Raw genomic sequence first — 14,030 nt, forward strand, 5'->3', positions numbered from 1 at the left:
CTGTACAAGCTTGCATTCCCACCAGCAGTGGAGGAGAGTTCCTCTTGTTCCACATCCTCTCCAGCCTAAGCTGTCTTCAGTGATTTTGATCTTAGCCATTCTGATGGGTATATGGTGTTATCTCAGAGTCGTTTTGATTTGCATTTCCCTAATGATTAGGGATGTTGAGCAATTTCTTATATGTTTTTTGACCATTTGCGCTTCCTCTGTTGAGAATTCTCTGTTTAGCTCTATAACCCATTTCTTAATTGGACTGTTGGGCATTTTGATGTCTAATTTCTTGAGTTCTTTATATATTCTGGATATCAGCCTTCTGTCAGATGTGGGGTTGGTGAAGACTTTTTCCCATTCTGTAGGCTGTTGCTTTGTCTTGTTTACTCTCTCCTTTGCTCTACAAAAGCTTCTCAATTTCAAGAGGTCCCATTGATTAATTGTTTCTCTCAGTGTCTGTGCTACTACTGTTATATTTAGGAAGTGATCTCTGGTGCCAATGCATTCAAGAATATTTCCCACTTTCTCTTCTATCAGGTTCAGAGTAATTTTCTGGATTTATGTTGGGGTCTTTGATCCACTTGGACTTAAGTTTTGTGCAAGGTGGCAGATATGGATCTATTTACAGCCTTCTACACATTGACATCCAGTTATGCCAGCATCACTTTTTGAAGATGCTTTCTTTTTTCCATTGTACAGTTTTGGCATCTTTGTCAAAAATTATATGTTCATAGGTATGTGGATTAATGTCATGGTCTTCAATTCTATTCCATTAGTCCACATGTCTGTTTTTATGCCAGTACCAAACTGTTTTTATTACTGTAGCTCTATAGTAGAGCTTGAAGTCAGGGATTGTGATGCCTCCAGAGGTTGTTTTATTGTACAGGATTCTTTTGGCTATCCTGGGTTTTTTGTTTTTCCATATGAAGTTGAGTATTGTTCTTTCCAGGTCTGTGAATAATTGTGTTTGGATTTTGATGAGGATTGCATTGAATCTATAGATTGCTTTTGGTAAGATTGCCATTTTTACTAAGTTAACCCTGCGTATCCTTGAGCATAGGAGATCTTCCCATTTCCTAACTTCTTCTTCAGTTTCTTTTTTCAGGGACTTAAAGTTCAGTTTCCATGATATTATAGGATTTCTGTAGATTTTGTTGTAGTTGAAATCTAACTTTAAACCATGGTGGTCTGATAGAATGCAGGAGGTAATTCCAATTGTTTTGTATCTGTTGAGATTTGCTTTGTGGCCAAGTATGTGGTCAGTTTTAGATAAGGTTCAATGGGGTGCTGAGAAGAAGGTATTTTCTTTTTTGTTAGGATGGAATGTTATGTAGCTATCCATTAAGTCCATTTGTGTCATAACACCATGACATCCACACACCTATGAACATATAATTTTTGACAAAGATGCCAAAATTGTACAATGGAAAAAAGAAAACATCTTCAACCAATAGTGCTGGCATAACTGGATGTCAACATGTATAAGGCTGCAAATAGATCCATATCTGTCACCTTGCACAAAACTTAAGTCAAGTGGATCAAAGACCCCAACATAAATCCATTTACTCTGAACCTGATAGAAGAGAAATTGGGAAGTAGTCTTGAATGCATTGGCACCAGAGATTACTTCCTAAATATAAACCCAATAGCACAGACACTGAGAGAAACAATTAATCAATGGGTCCTCTTGAAACTGAGAAGCTTTTGTAGAACAGAGTTAAGTCCTTTATTTCTCTGTTAAGTTTTGATTTGCCAGATCTGTCCAGTGGTGAGAATGGGGTGTGGAAGTCTCCCACTATTAATGTGTGAGGTGTTTCCTTCTTTAAGTTGGGAATGTTTTCTTCTATGAACTTGTCGAATATATTTTCTGTGCCTTTAAATTGGTATTCTTCTCCTTCCTCTACCCCTATTATTGTTAGGACTTTTCATAGTGTTCCAGATATGTTGGACATTTTGTGTTATGATTTTTTTGGCACTGGTATTTTCTTTGACTGATGAATTAATTTCCTTTATTGTATCCTCTACACCAGTGATCCTCTCTTCCATCTCTTGTATTCTGTTGGTAATACTACATCTGTGTTTCCTGTTTGTTTACTCAGATTTTCTATTTCCAATATTCCCTCTGTTTGTGTCTTCTTCATTGTTTCTATTTCCCTTTTCAGGCCTTGAACTGTTTCCCTCACTTGTTTCATTACTTTTTCATGGTTTTCTTTAAGGGATTTATTGTTTCCTTCCACTTTGTAATTTGTCTTTTCCTGTAGTTCTTGATAGATTTCTTTCCATTTTTTGTTTGACTTTTTCTCATTTTCTTTATTGATTTCCCCCACTTTTTTTTTTAATCTTTTCCTCAATTTCATTTTTCATTTTTTCTTGAAAGGCCTCTAGCATCTTTATGATGCTATTCTTAAGGTTGCTTTCTTCTGCTTCTTCCACCTTGTGATGTTCAGGTCTTGCTGTTGGAGAAGGACTAGGTTCTGGTGATGGTGTATTACTCTTTTTGTTGTTATATGTACTTCTGCCTTGATGTCTGCCCATCTCCTCATCTAATAGGTATAAGGGGTACCTGTGTCTGAGGGAAGCTGTTGGTCCACTCTGTGTTTGTTGTGTCTGTGCCTCATGTGGCCTTTCTGGGTCTAATCTTAGCTCTTGGATTGAATGGAGAAGGCAGCTTCTGTGTCTCAGGGAGCTGCTCTTGGGTCAATCCAAGCTAGTTGATTCTGTGACTCACAAATTTGTTCTTGGTCTTATCAGGGCTCTTGGTCTAGTCAGAGCTGACAGTTTCTGCATTTCAGGAAGCTTCTCTTGGTCCAATGAGAGGTGGGAGATTCTAGTTCTCAGAAAGCCACTCTTGGTCTCATCAGGGCTGGCAGATTCCCTGTCTCCTGAGTTTACTCTTGGTCCAATGACGGCTCTTTGTCCAATGATCATTCTCTTTCTCTGGGCTGGGTAGGAGCTCCTTTGTCTTGATGAGAGCTCTCTGGGCTGGATGGGAGCTCTCTGAGCCAGATGGGAGCTGGAGATTGGTCTACCATGTCTTAAGAAGTGGGGGTGGGGGCTTGGGCAGATGGGTGTGGGGGCAGGGCATGTAGATTGCAGGGTCCACTGGGGAGTCTTGGAGAAGGGAACCTTCCCAGAGGAGCCCTGCCTGCTTGCTGTCAACTGGGGCCATCCCCAGAATGGCTAGGGCCCAGGGCTGGAACATAGGGGCAGGCCTCTCTGGGTATAATTGTTCTATTTTTAAACCATCTATTGATTAATCATACAGAGACCTAACTCCTTCCACCATAATAATTCTTAACATGGGAAAAAGCTCTCATTCTTTTTTAAAAACTAATTCTCTCCTTTAAGAATTCCCAATTGTCTCACCAAAACTGCTGACAATGATGGTGGAGCATAAGTTTGTCTGATAGTGCAGCAACAAGAAGATCTCAGACATGCTCATAGGGCTTGCAGTTCTCATGTACAGGTTGGCTTGTGCCTGTGACTACAAGCTAGTGGCAAGCAGCTATTTCATGAATCTGTGCCCCCAAACTTGGAAGTCAGATAAAGCATGTCTATTTAATCTTACCAATAAAAACGTGGAGTCTGTTATCACAGTAAAAACCTAAAAGATAAGAGAAGCAGGGAAATAGCCACAGTTGCTTTCTACCTCTTCAGCTCCACTGACCAAAAGGGCCAAAGTCCTGTCTCAGCCTTGCCTTGTCCCTCCCTCTACAGGCCTCTAACCTCTATGGTTAACAAGTGGCTAGCTCCACCCTCTGAATCCAAGCAAGCACTATTTGCCAAAATATAAACAAAATATCAAAAACAACCATGCTCAGCTCATGTTTGAGATTTTATTCTCTATTACAATGAGTTATATAAGAACTCAAGCACATGATAGTCAGTTTTATCCATAAACAAACTAAGAAATAATAAAATATAAAGTTGTAGCTATTGATAAGTAAAGTTTGTGAAAATATCTAATGTGTTGCTTTTTTCACATAAAAAGAATTCAAGACCAAAGAATAGAATATTCCCAAAATGAAACATTAATATAATAGTAGAATCAAAGCCTAAATTTTCCTTGATCACCAAGATTGGTGGTTCCTAGCATACAGGTTCCACATTACATGTCATCAGCTGTCTTAAAATTCAAGCATATGGAGGCCAAAGTTTAATCCATGAATTTTTAAAAAAAAATGCTAAAACATAAAATTACCGATTGTCAATTAAGTGAATATTTTGGGATAAAAGAATCAAAGACCTAAAAAGGAAAGAAAGTCCATAAATAAGCTTGTTGGCATATTTGTTGGGCATTTTCTTGATTGGTGATACTGTAGTATCCAGCCTACTATGAGCAGTGCCAACCCTGGGGTTGTGGTCCTGGGTTGTATAAAAACAGCATGTTGAGAAAGCAATGAAAAACAAGCCAATGGGTAAAGCTCCATTCCCCCATAGTATTTGATTTAGTTACTGCTTCAAGTTCTTTCTTAAGTTCCTTCCCTAACCTTCATGATAGAGTGTGACCTGAGATTTGTGAGTTGAAATAAGCTCTATCTCCCCCGGGGTATGTTTCATCATCATGATCTGTCCAACAGCAATAGACACAACTAGAAAACATACACATACACAAGCCAAACCACACCCAGATCTCTCATCATATATAAAAGTCATACAGTAAATCAAACTTTAAAGAGAAGACCTGAAAACTTCAAAATTGTTAAAATTCAAATCAAAATATATCTCCTTTTAAAACTGACAAATGATCTGAATAGACATTCTCCAGGGGAAGACATACAATGATCTAAAAAGAGACATGAAAAACTTTTCGATGTCACAGAAATGCAAACTTCCGTGAGATCTAAACTCACTCTGGTTAAAGTGACTATTACCAGAAAGATACAAAATGACAAATGATGGCAATGATGTTGAAAAAAAGGACATCTCATGTTACTAATGAGAATGTTAGTTGCTATGGCCAATATCAAAACAAATACAAGACATATTCTGCAAAGAAAACTAGAGATAAATCTCCCCTGTGGCCAGGCAAGTCCCTTATTTTTTAAATATCTGGAAGAAAGGTGATCAAGAGATTGAAGATGCACCTAAACTCTCCATCTAATGTGCCTTTATTCACAATAACCAGAAAATGGAATCAACCTATGTTATCATGTGGATGAATGTGCATAAACACCTGCACTTACCTACTGGTCCAAGGTTACCAGACACAGCTGTGAGGATGAAATCAGGTCAGGTTGGAAGGGCCATAGCACAACTGAAGTTGTGACAATTTTATTGAGAGCAGTAAGACTTTTTATACCTTTATCAGAAACAGAATATAACTGGAATTGCCAGGATTAATACAGTTGTAGTTAGCAGAATACAAGTGATGTTTGCAAGTCATACAGGGTACAGAACATTAATGTCTAAGACCAATGGTTATATCAAGCCATCATACTTCCTTGACTTCTAAGGGAACATACAGAGAGACACAAAGCAGCCTAAATACTTCACTGCCTGAGGGAGTGCATCAGTCTCCTGGTAAATGGAAGGCACATCATGCCCCAAGAGCCCTGACATCTAACCTGAAAAAAATATGGCACATGCTTCTCAAGGCAGCTAGGCCAAGCCAACTCGATGGTTCTCTGCAAAAGGGTAAATACAAAGGTGACCTAAGCATTCAGTGGACACTATTCAGCCCTCAGAAGCAATGAAATCTTGTCATTAGAAGCTCAATTGATGAACCTGGAAAAAATAAGGAATTAAGAAAAGCTGTGTTCAGAAAAGTCTATAACAAAGACTTAAAGAACATATAATAGCATCTATATAAATGGCTCTGCACTTTAGAGCACTGGCTGCTTTTTCAGGGGACACAGGTTTTATTTCCAGCTCCTACATGGTGACTCACAATCATTTGTAGCTCCATTTCCAAAGAATATAACACCATGTTAAACCCTCCCCAGGTACCATGCGCACATGTGCTACACAGTCGTTCAATCAAGTAAAATGTTTGTATGCATAAAATAACAACAATAGTAACACAATTAAAGGTGATGTTTCATTATGATCTCTAATGTCTTCATTTCCCGAGAGACAGGTGTCACACAGAAACAATGGAGCTAATTAAAAAATAATATAGAGCAATGAGGCAGACAAAACAGAATCTATTGTCTTTAATCTTCTATAGAGGAGAGGCAGAACAGAGGAAACTTGGTGACTAGGAATAAAAACATTGGGTAAGAGAAGAAGGAATAATTTCTAGTGTTCTCTACAATAGGATGGCTATAATTCACAGAAATGTCTGTATATTTTAAAATATTCAAAAAAATTTAATGGCCTCAACCAAAGGAAATCATAAATATTGGTGATGATGGATATACCAGTTATGTGATTCAATCATATACATTTCAAAATGTCATACTTTATCAGACAATGGTATATGATTATTTTATGCCAATAAAAATTAATTTTAAAGTAACCTATAGCATTGTGGCAGCTTGAGAACAAGAATTGGGATTTTTGAGCCAGATTTTTTTCTATATGGAATAGCATATAAGCTCACTAAAGTAATTCAGAAAAACTACACAAGTTTGTTTCCTAACTGAACTTCCATTGTTTTCCAGTTGAGATCTGCCCTTTGGGAAATAAAAATGTTAAGTGAACATAATGAAATACATACTTTAACTCTATAGGACTTTCTTCACAAAGACACAACCCAAAGAGTAAAGACACCAAAATGGTGTCTTTAAAGCTCCAGAATAAGTTTGTCTCTTCATGTCTACTCATACTCCAAAGCTGAAAAAGAAAATTAGGTGAAAAATATACTGGGAATCATTGCTTCAATTTTTTCTTTTTTTTTTTTTTGTTAAAATTAATTTGCTTGACAATGGCATACACATACATAGTGCATTCTGCACAAATTCACCAAGTCCACCAACCTCCAAACCAACAAGTCTCCCTCTACCTTCTACTGTTTTTTCTTTTGTATTAGTTTTGATATTTCCTTTGTGAGTTATTGATTTCAAACAAGTCACCTACAGGGGCATGAGTATGGAACTATCCCCTGGAGAATTAATATATTTCACTAGTTGCTGCAGTAGTGAAGACAATGACTTCCCTCTTCCAGCAGCCAGCAACTGGCAAGAACTTTCCAGGAAGGAATAAATTCCAAAACCAGTACCTCTTCCATCCATCTTGTTCCTGTTTTGAAGGAGTCTGGTGGAAGATTCACCTGAACTCCCCTCCCCTATCTCTTTACCTAAACCAACCCCTTCAAAGCCAGACAAACACAGCTCGTCCCCCAGAGAGGCTCAAGACCACACCCATGAGGTATATAAGCTGCATACCAGAAAACAGACATGTGGTTCTTCTGATGTTTCCTCCAGGTCTCCTCTCTAAGGGGCCAGGGAATCACCCTGGAACACTTCACCCATTAAACCTGTGTTTTTCCTGATTCAGTCTGATCTGCACTTGCTGCGGAGAGGCCTATCAGGGTGAAAAAGACTTTTCAGTTCCCTTCTTTTTCAATATTCTCTGAGTCTTGGAGCAGGCAATATGGAACTTGCTTTGAGGTCAAGCACTCAACAGTAACTTTAGTTCTCTGACCAACCATAGTTATTTCTTCACAATGATTTCTGTTTACTAACACAAAGAAGCTGAGCAAGGCTGAAGGCAACACTACTTGATGGTTATAAACATAAATATTTAGGAAACAGTTTAATAACATGTTCATTTACCAAAACAGAAGCAACGGGCCACCCCTAAGGTCTACTACCTTCCAAGCCATGAGCCTTTGACCAGGTACACAGCAACAGCCATAAAATCTCCTCTTGTGGAACTTGGCGTCAGACCTGATGACAACAAACTGATTACCCCATAAATGTCATGCCACTGTTGCACCAGTGAGCACATCTGGACTAAGGGGTTTGGATTGTAACACATAGTGTCCACAGTTGCATATTATGAAACCAACCACTTTTATATTGAATTTAAGGACTGTTCTATAGGAGGGATTTTGTGTCTGGTACTATAAAATGGTCATATGTCCATGACTAAAGAGACTATAGGCCCTGGGTTGTGTGGGTAGGTACATCTACTGACATTGTTTAAAGAAATACTCTCATTGTAAAACTTCCTTTTAAATATTTGTGTTTGTGGTTTGTGCTCCCTCAACCTTGGTTAGAGAAGCTTCTTATTGCTGTGGTCAGTGGTGAATGCAGAGACTTGTAACTGGTCATACTGAAAGACTCTGAGTGAGACAGACATCCCTATAAGCAGAGAGATAAGAAGAGGGACCAGGATTGAGTAATAAAGATGGTGAACTTCCAAGGTGACTGGCTAATTTCTCACCCTCCTTACCTGAGACAAAATCCTGGTAGCCAAAACAAAGGTCTCCTGTATCTTTTTCTCCTTTCAGAGTGCCCCTCTGCTGACAGACAGGCTCAGCAACTTCAAGGCCAGATCAGGACATGTTTACAAGTTGTGGGCCAAGCAGTCATTGTCTTTCTTCAAACTGACCCACACTGAATTAGGGAGAGAAGTCCCCTTCAGAAACCTAAAACCTCCCATCACTTAAGGAAATGCTGGGCTTCAGCTTTCTGAGTTTCTCCTCTGCTTTGTGTGATAGGGGTCTTTTTCTGCGGTATGTGTTTCCTTACTCTCAATAAAAGCCTTTCTTCAACTGCTGGTTATATCTGATCCTGCTTACTGTATCTGAGATTTCTCTGCTACAGCCTGTAGAGATGGAGATTTTTTTCCTTGCAAATAAATTCTTTAACTGGAGGAAAAGGGAGCCCAACAAGAATACTAGCTGGCAAAAAATATTGCTGAGAGTAAGTGACGGTGAGTGCTCAATAATGATAAGTCATCTATACAAGCCTTCTCCTAGTCAAGGCTAAGTGTACACAAGAACAAATGGAGCAGGAAGGATGTGGGAGCCAGAGGATAGGGAGAAGAGCTGTGAAATGCTGTCTTCTGGACATAATACTGCTGATAAATACCATAAACTCACAGCATCTGTGGATACCTGTACAAGGTCAAGCCAGTTAAAAATTTGATTAAGATTTAGGGAGGGGCTCCCAAGGATCCCCTCTAGCAGAAGAGCTACTGGCAATTGATGGATGATAAGGGAGACATTCTTCCTTGGAGATGTAGCTGCTGGTAGGTTGCCTACCACCCAAGTATGGCCCAACCCTAATTTGTACATTGTTAGCACTAATTGGACTAAATGGGAATAATAATAATAATAGTAATAATAATAATAATAATAATAATAATAATAATAATAAAAGTGTGTAAAATCACAAGTGAGAAAAGATGGTAGGTCCCAAGGGTAGTTGGAGGGAGATACAGGGAATAAATGAGATCCATGTGTGAGATTTTCAGTGAATAAATAAAAATATAATTTAAAAACTTTAGGTAAAAATTATATAAATATTCAACACAGCTCTTTGAATGTTTTTAAAAGACACAGGCTTACGAGTCTATTAAGGACATGCTGGAGAGATCCTTACTCTAAATAAGGCCTCTGTACAGGAGTCCTGGGAAAAAGAAAAACGTATTTCAGTGATGTCTGTGGAGGTCACTTTAATCTGGATAGGAGTAACCTCATATGATTTATAGAAGTCTAACAAAAAATATAGGGTTTATATTATATTATATTAAAAAACATAAAGTTAAAGATAAAATATAAGAAGTTTCTGCCTCAAAACATCTATGATAAAAGATGGACAAAAAAAAATAAATAAAACCTACTAATCTAAACCTACACACAAGCTATAGCTTATGGAAAATAGTTGAGCTCTCAAAACAGGGGGACAGCCCAAGTGTGGGAACAAAAGTCATGAGTGTATGACTTGCAGGCAACAGGGAATGAACTCCAAGTCACACTGAAAAATCCTTGAGCAAAAGAAACCTCAAAACCTGCCCCTGACAGTGACACACTCCTTCAAACAAAGCTACACCTATTTCAACAAGGCCACATTTTCTTAGAGTGCTTTGAAAGGAGACCCTTCGGGGGCATGTCCTTTCAAAGCGCCACATCCATTGTTCTTAAGCTCATATGCTTGATAGAACATTTGGAATAACCACATAGAAATTTGAGGGTTGGATCCAAGGACAAACATCTATTTAAGCCCTACGTTCAAGATACACTGTACATGCAAATGAAGAAACATAGAAAAATAGATGATCTGAAAGCCAGTTAAGAAGGGAGGAGTTCTTAAATACAGGCTTACAGCACAATGGGAGAAACCTGGAGGGCAGAAGTTCCCTACCCGATGTTTCACAATCTTGCATCTAAGCTGTTAACTCCCAATATGCAGGATACACAGACAAGGGACTTCCCTTAAACATTCAAGAGGGTAGAACCCAGCATGGAATTAGCATAGGGAGAATATCAAGGTCAAGGTTAGCAAGCAAGGCAACAGTTACCCAAAATGGGGGCCAGGACCCTACAAGTTCCCCCCTTTTACTAAAAAATGAGCTTCTGACTTAGGTTGCATAGGACATCAGCATGTCACCTTACCCATCATGGCTTCTATTATACCATGGCAAAAAAGAAATTGTAGAATTTGTACATAATGTATGTACATCCTCATGTATGCTTTCAATCATCTGTTAACTGTAATATCTAACTTATGTAAATAGTTGTTACACTCCTCCCTCCTTCAATAAATGTCATTTAGTATTAAAAAATAAGTATCTATACTGTATCAAGCTGATAATAGAAAAATTAATTAACTAAAAAAACTAGATTTGCCTGAAATGTTACTACTCACTGAATTTTTCCAAACTAAGTGTATCACTGACCTATACAATAACACCTCTACTGAAAATTTCTGGAATGTCATTATTTAATAAAGCACAGGACATTTTTGGAAAAAAAAACAAAAGACAAAAACAAAACAAAGAAAGAAAGCCAGTTAAATGACTCAACTCATGAGATAGCCTTTGACAGAAGTTTCCCAGGTGAACTGCTCAAAACTTCTGACCCACAGAAAACATCTGATAAAATGATAAGGCCACTCTAGTACTTTAGACCAGATTTAACAAACCTCAGGAGTATCTGACATTGGAAGTAATTCAGACACTAAACAGAATTACTCTTGTGAAGATGTGTTGTGGGGTAGTTATTCGATAGATGGACATGGGAAACCTACTATTATGGTAAGAAATCAAGAAGTACTTACATTTCATATAATGATTTAAAGGAAACACTTTGTATATGGATTAAAGAATTTAATTTGGAAAGCAAAATTTTAAAAGATTCATATTGTTTCTATATATAGCTGGGGTCAAAGTATGACCCTGATAAGTAAAAGCAGAGGATTTTGCTCAAGAATTCAGCTTCCCTATCTCTGTGACAGGTTTAATGGAAAACCACAATCTGGCATTTTCACAATATTATCCAGATGCCATCATCTCTAATTCTAATAATTGTGAATTTCTTAATTCTGTATCTTAGACTCATCTCTCAGAAAGCATTTATCTATAGTACTTTTATGTTCTCCAAAATGAATAAACACTCCATGCATAGTTTATAGTAAATATGTTGAATTTCTGAGCAAGTTGCTCATGATTGACACAATGTAGATGGACAACTGGAAGTATTAATATTGCTAACTACACTGAGAAAATCATTTAAATTCAGAAAGGGGTAAATGAAGAAATGATATTATATATATATATATAAATTTGAAACTCAAAATGAAATAAAATTGAAATGGGATTGAAATGAGTCATAAGATAGGGTGATGATACACATAAAGTATTAAGCTTATACAAACCTATTCTCTAAAGAGACAACATAATTTACTTAAATATTAATTTAATGGCTACCATTGAATAAAAACTAAATTACCAAAAGAGAACAATAATAAAATGATAAATGTTTGCAATAAAACAGTTAGTTGTCTTTGTGAAAACATCTCTCCTGGGTTTCATTTTCAAAAAAAGAAATAGCCCACTCACAACTGAGCTGAATATTTTGCTGCAAAGTTTCCTCATGGAATCTTTCATTTCGTCTTTCCCTTTATATTAAGGGATTCAACACAGAAGTTACAAAAGTTAAAGCCACAGTCACAGACTTATCGGTGGGAAATGTAGAAGCAGGCCTTTCATATAGAAAGATGCAGGGAACATAAATAAAACAACCACAGTACTGTGGGATGCACACGAATACAGAGCTTTACACTTCCCTTCCAGACTGTGTACCTTAAGGGAGCTCAAAATGACTCCATAGGAAACTAGAAGAATTAAGAAGGTGACAGCACAAATTGTCCCTCCATTAGTTTTCATACAGAGTCCAATGAGATAAGTATTGGTACAGGCTAGTTTTAGCAAGGGATAAATGTCACACTAAAAGTTGTCAATGATATTGGGACCCCAGAAAGGGAACTGACTGATAAATGAAAATAAACTGAATTAGCCAATGATCATCTGGGAAGCAAATAGCATAGACAGTATCTATAAATGACAAATAAGCCAGAAGAAAGTACATAGGAGAGTCGAGGGACTGACTGGCCGTGATGGCCACCATAATGAGCAGATTTGTCATTGCTAATGTAGCGAATAGAACCTTTTGGCCCTCAGGATTTTGGGTGAGGCCCAGGAGAATGAATTCAGTTACACCATTCCTCTTTTCCATAAATTCTTCTGAGTCTTTAGAACTCACATTGGTACCAGAGCCTGCAGAAAAGAGGAAGTGATGAATTTGAAAGGCTCCCATACTCCTTGTCAGTGTAGAGATTGTTTTCAATAATTCTCCCATGCTTGGTTACACAATAGCTCACTGGAAAAGGAGAGTTTGATTGTTCTCACCCATTGCCCCACTCGTTTTCAAAAACTCCTTTCTGCAACCATTAAAATGAATCATCAAGGTTCAGTCTGGCAGATACTTAGATGATGTATCTATGAAAATGCAGCACAGGAAGAAGCTGCATTTGCATATATATATAAAATAATATTTATAATATAAATAATAAAATTTTGTGTCAAAGTATACAGAAAGCCTTCCTGATTACATACTACAAGCTCCTAATGCTTGTAAATAGCAGCAATTCTATCAGACATAGTTTAATTGTTCTTTAAATGCTCAATCTTAAAATAAATGAATCTCAACCTTCCTTAGAGATTAAATGAGCAAAAATAAATGTTAACTTTACACTTCATGAAAATGATGCACATACTCAATTGTACACACACAAATAAGCATACATCAATTGGATTCATACTTTTTGTGACCAAGGTTACTTTTAGAAAAGAGACATACAAATCAACATAGATTGATACTGTGTATGTATATTCCTTCTTCTCATATAATTTAGGAATTGATTATGACTATATCTGAATCAAGAATGCACAAAGATAAATAAACTGCTACAGTACAAGGAATTCTATGACAGTTTGTAAGAAAGTTTATTTTGACTCTGTCATTCTGGAATAATCAAGTACAACATTTTATTCCTTACTTGGGATCATATGTTTTTTCCAAATATGTGTGGGTTTCTGAATACTTCATAGCCATGGCTATGAAGATATGAAAAGACTAAGGAAAGAACAAAATGATTTAGTTATTTTCAGAATACTCAGTCTGTTCTGTTTACTGTTTCACATAGGTTGGTGCTAGGGGAATTTGAAATATAGCAACAATACAATTGTTTCAAGCCTAAAGGGTGTCTAGAATTCTTTTGGGTTATTTTTCATATGAGTCATTCATTGAAAAAGACTTATGGGCACTTTCAATCTCCTTTCCCAGGCTAATTCCCATAAAATGCAATCTAACTCAAAAAAGAAAACATATGCTTGTTAAGAAGGGATTCAAATTTATAGCAAATGGCAAAAAGCTTCAGTGGAATAATGGAGTCACAAGAGACAGAGATCAACAATAGTTCTATAAAGACATTCCTTCTGACCTTCCTAAATTTGGGCAGTTACTGAGAACAGAATCATAAATTTCTTTCTTTCTCTTTATATAGATTGAACAAACTTTTATACAAATGTCTATGACATTTTGAACTTCTTTCAGAAATTTTAAGCTTGCAGTTAATAGCCAATAT

At 37.1% G+C, this 14,030-nt stretch overlaps 1 pseudogene; it reads right to left on the minus strand.

The window, feature by feature from the left end:
- Positions 1–11,829: 11,829 nt before the first annotated feature.
- Positions 11,830–12,742, minus strand: LOC118581821 (annotated as a pseudogene).
- Between the last annotated feature and the right edge of the window lie 1,288 nt (positions 12,743–14,030).

Source organism: Onychomys torridus, chromosome 4 (genome assembly GCF_903995425.1).
Source record: "Onychomys torridus chromosome 4, mOncTor1.1, whole genome shotgun sequence".
Classification (NCBI taxonomy): domain Eukaryota; kingdom Metazoa; phylum Chordata; class Mammalia; order Rodentia; family Cricetidae; genus Onychomys; species Onychomys torridus.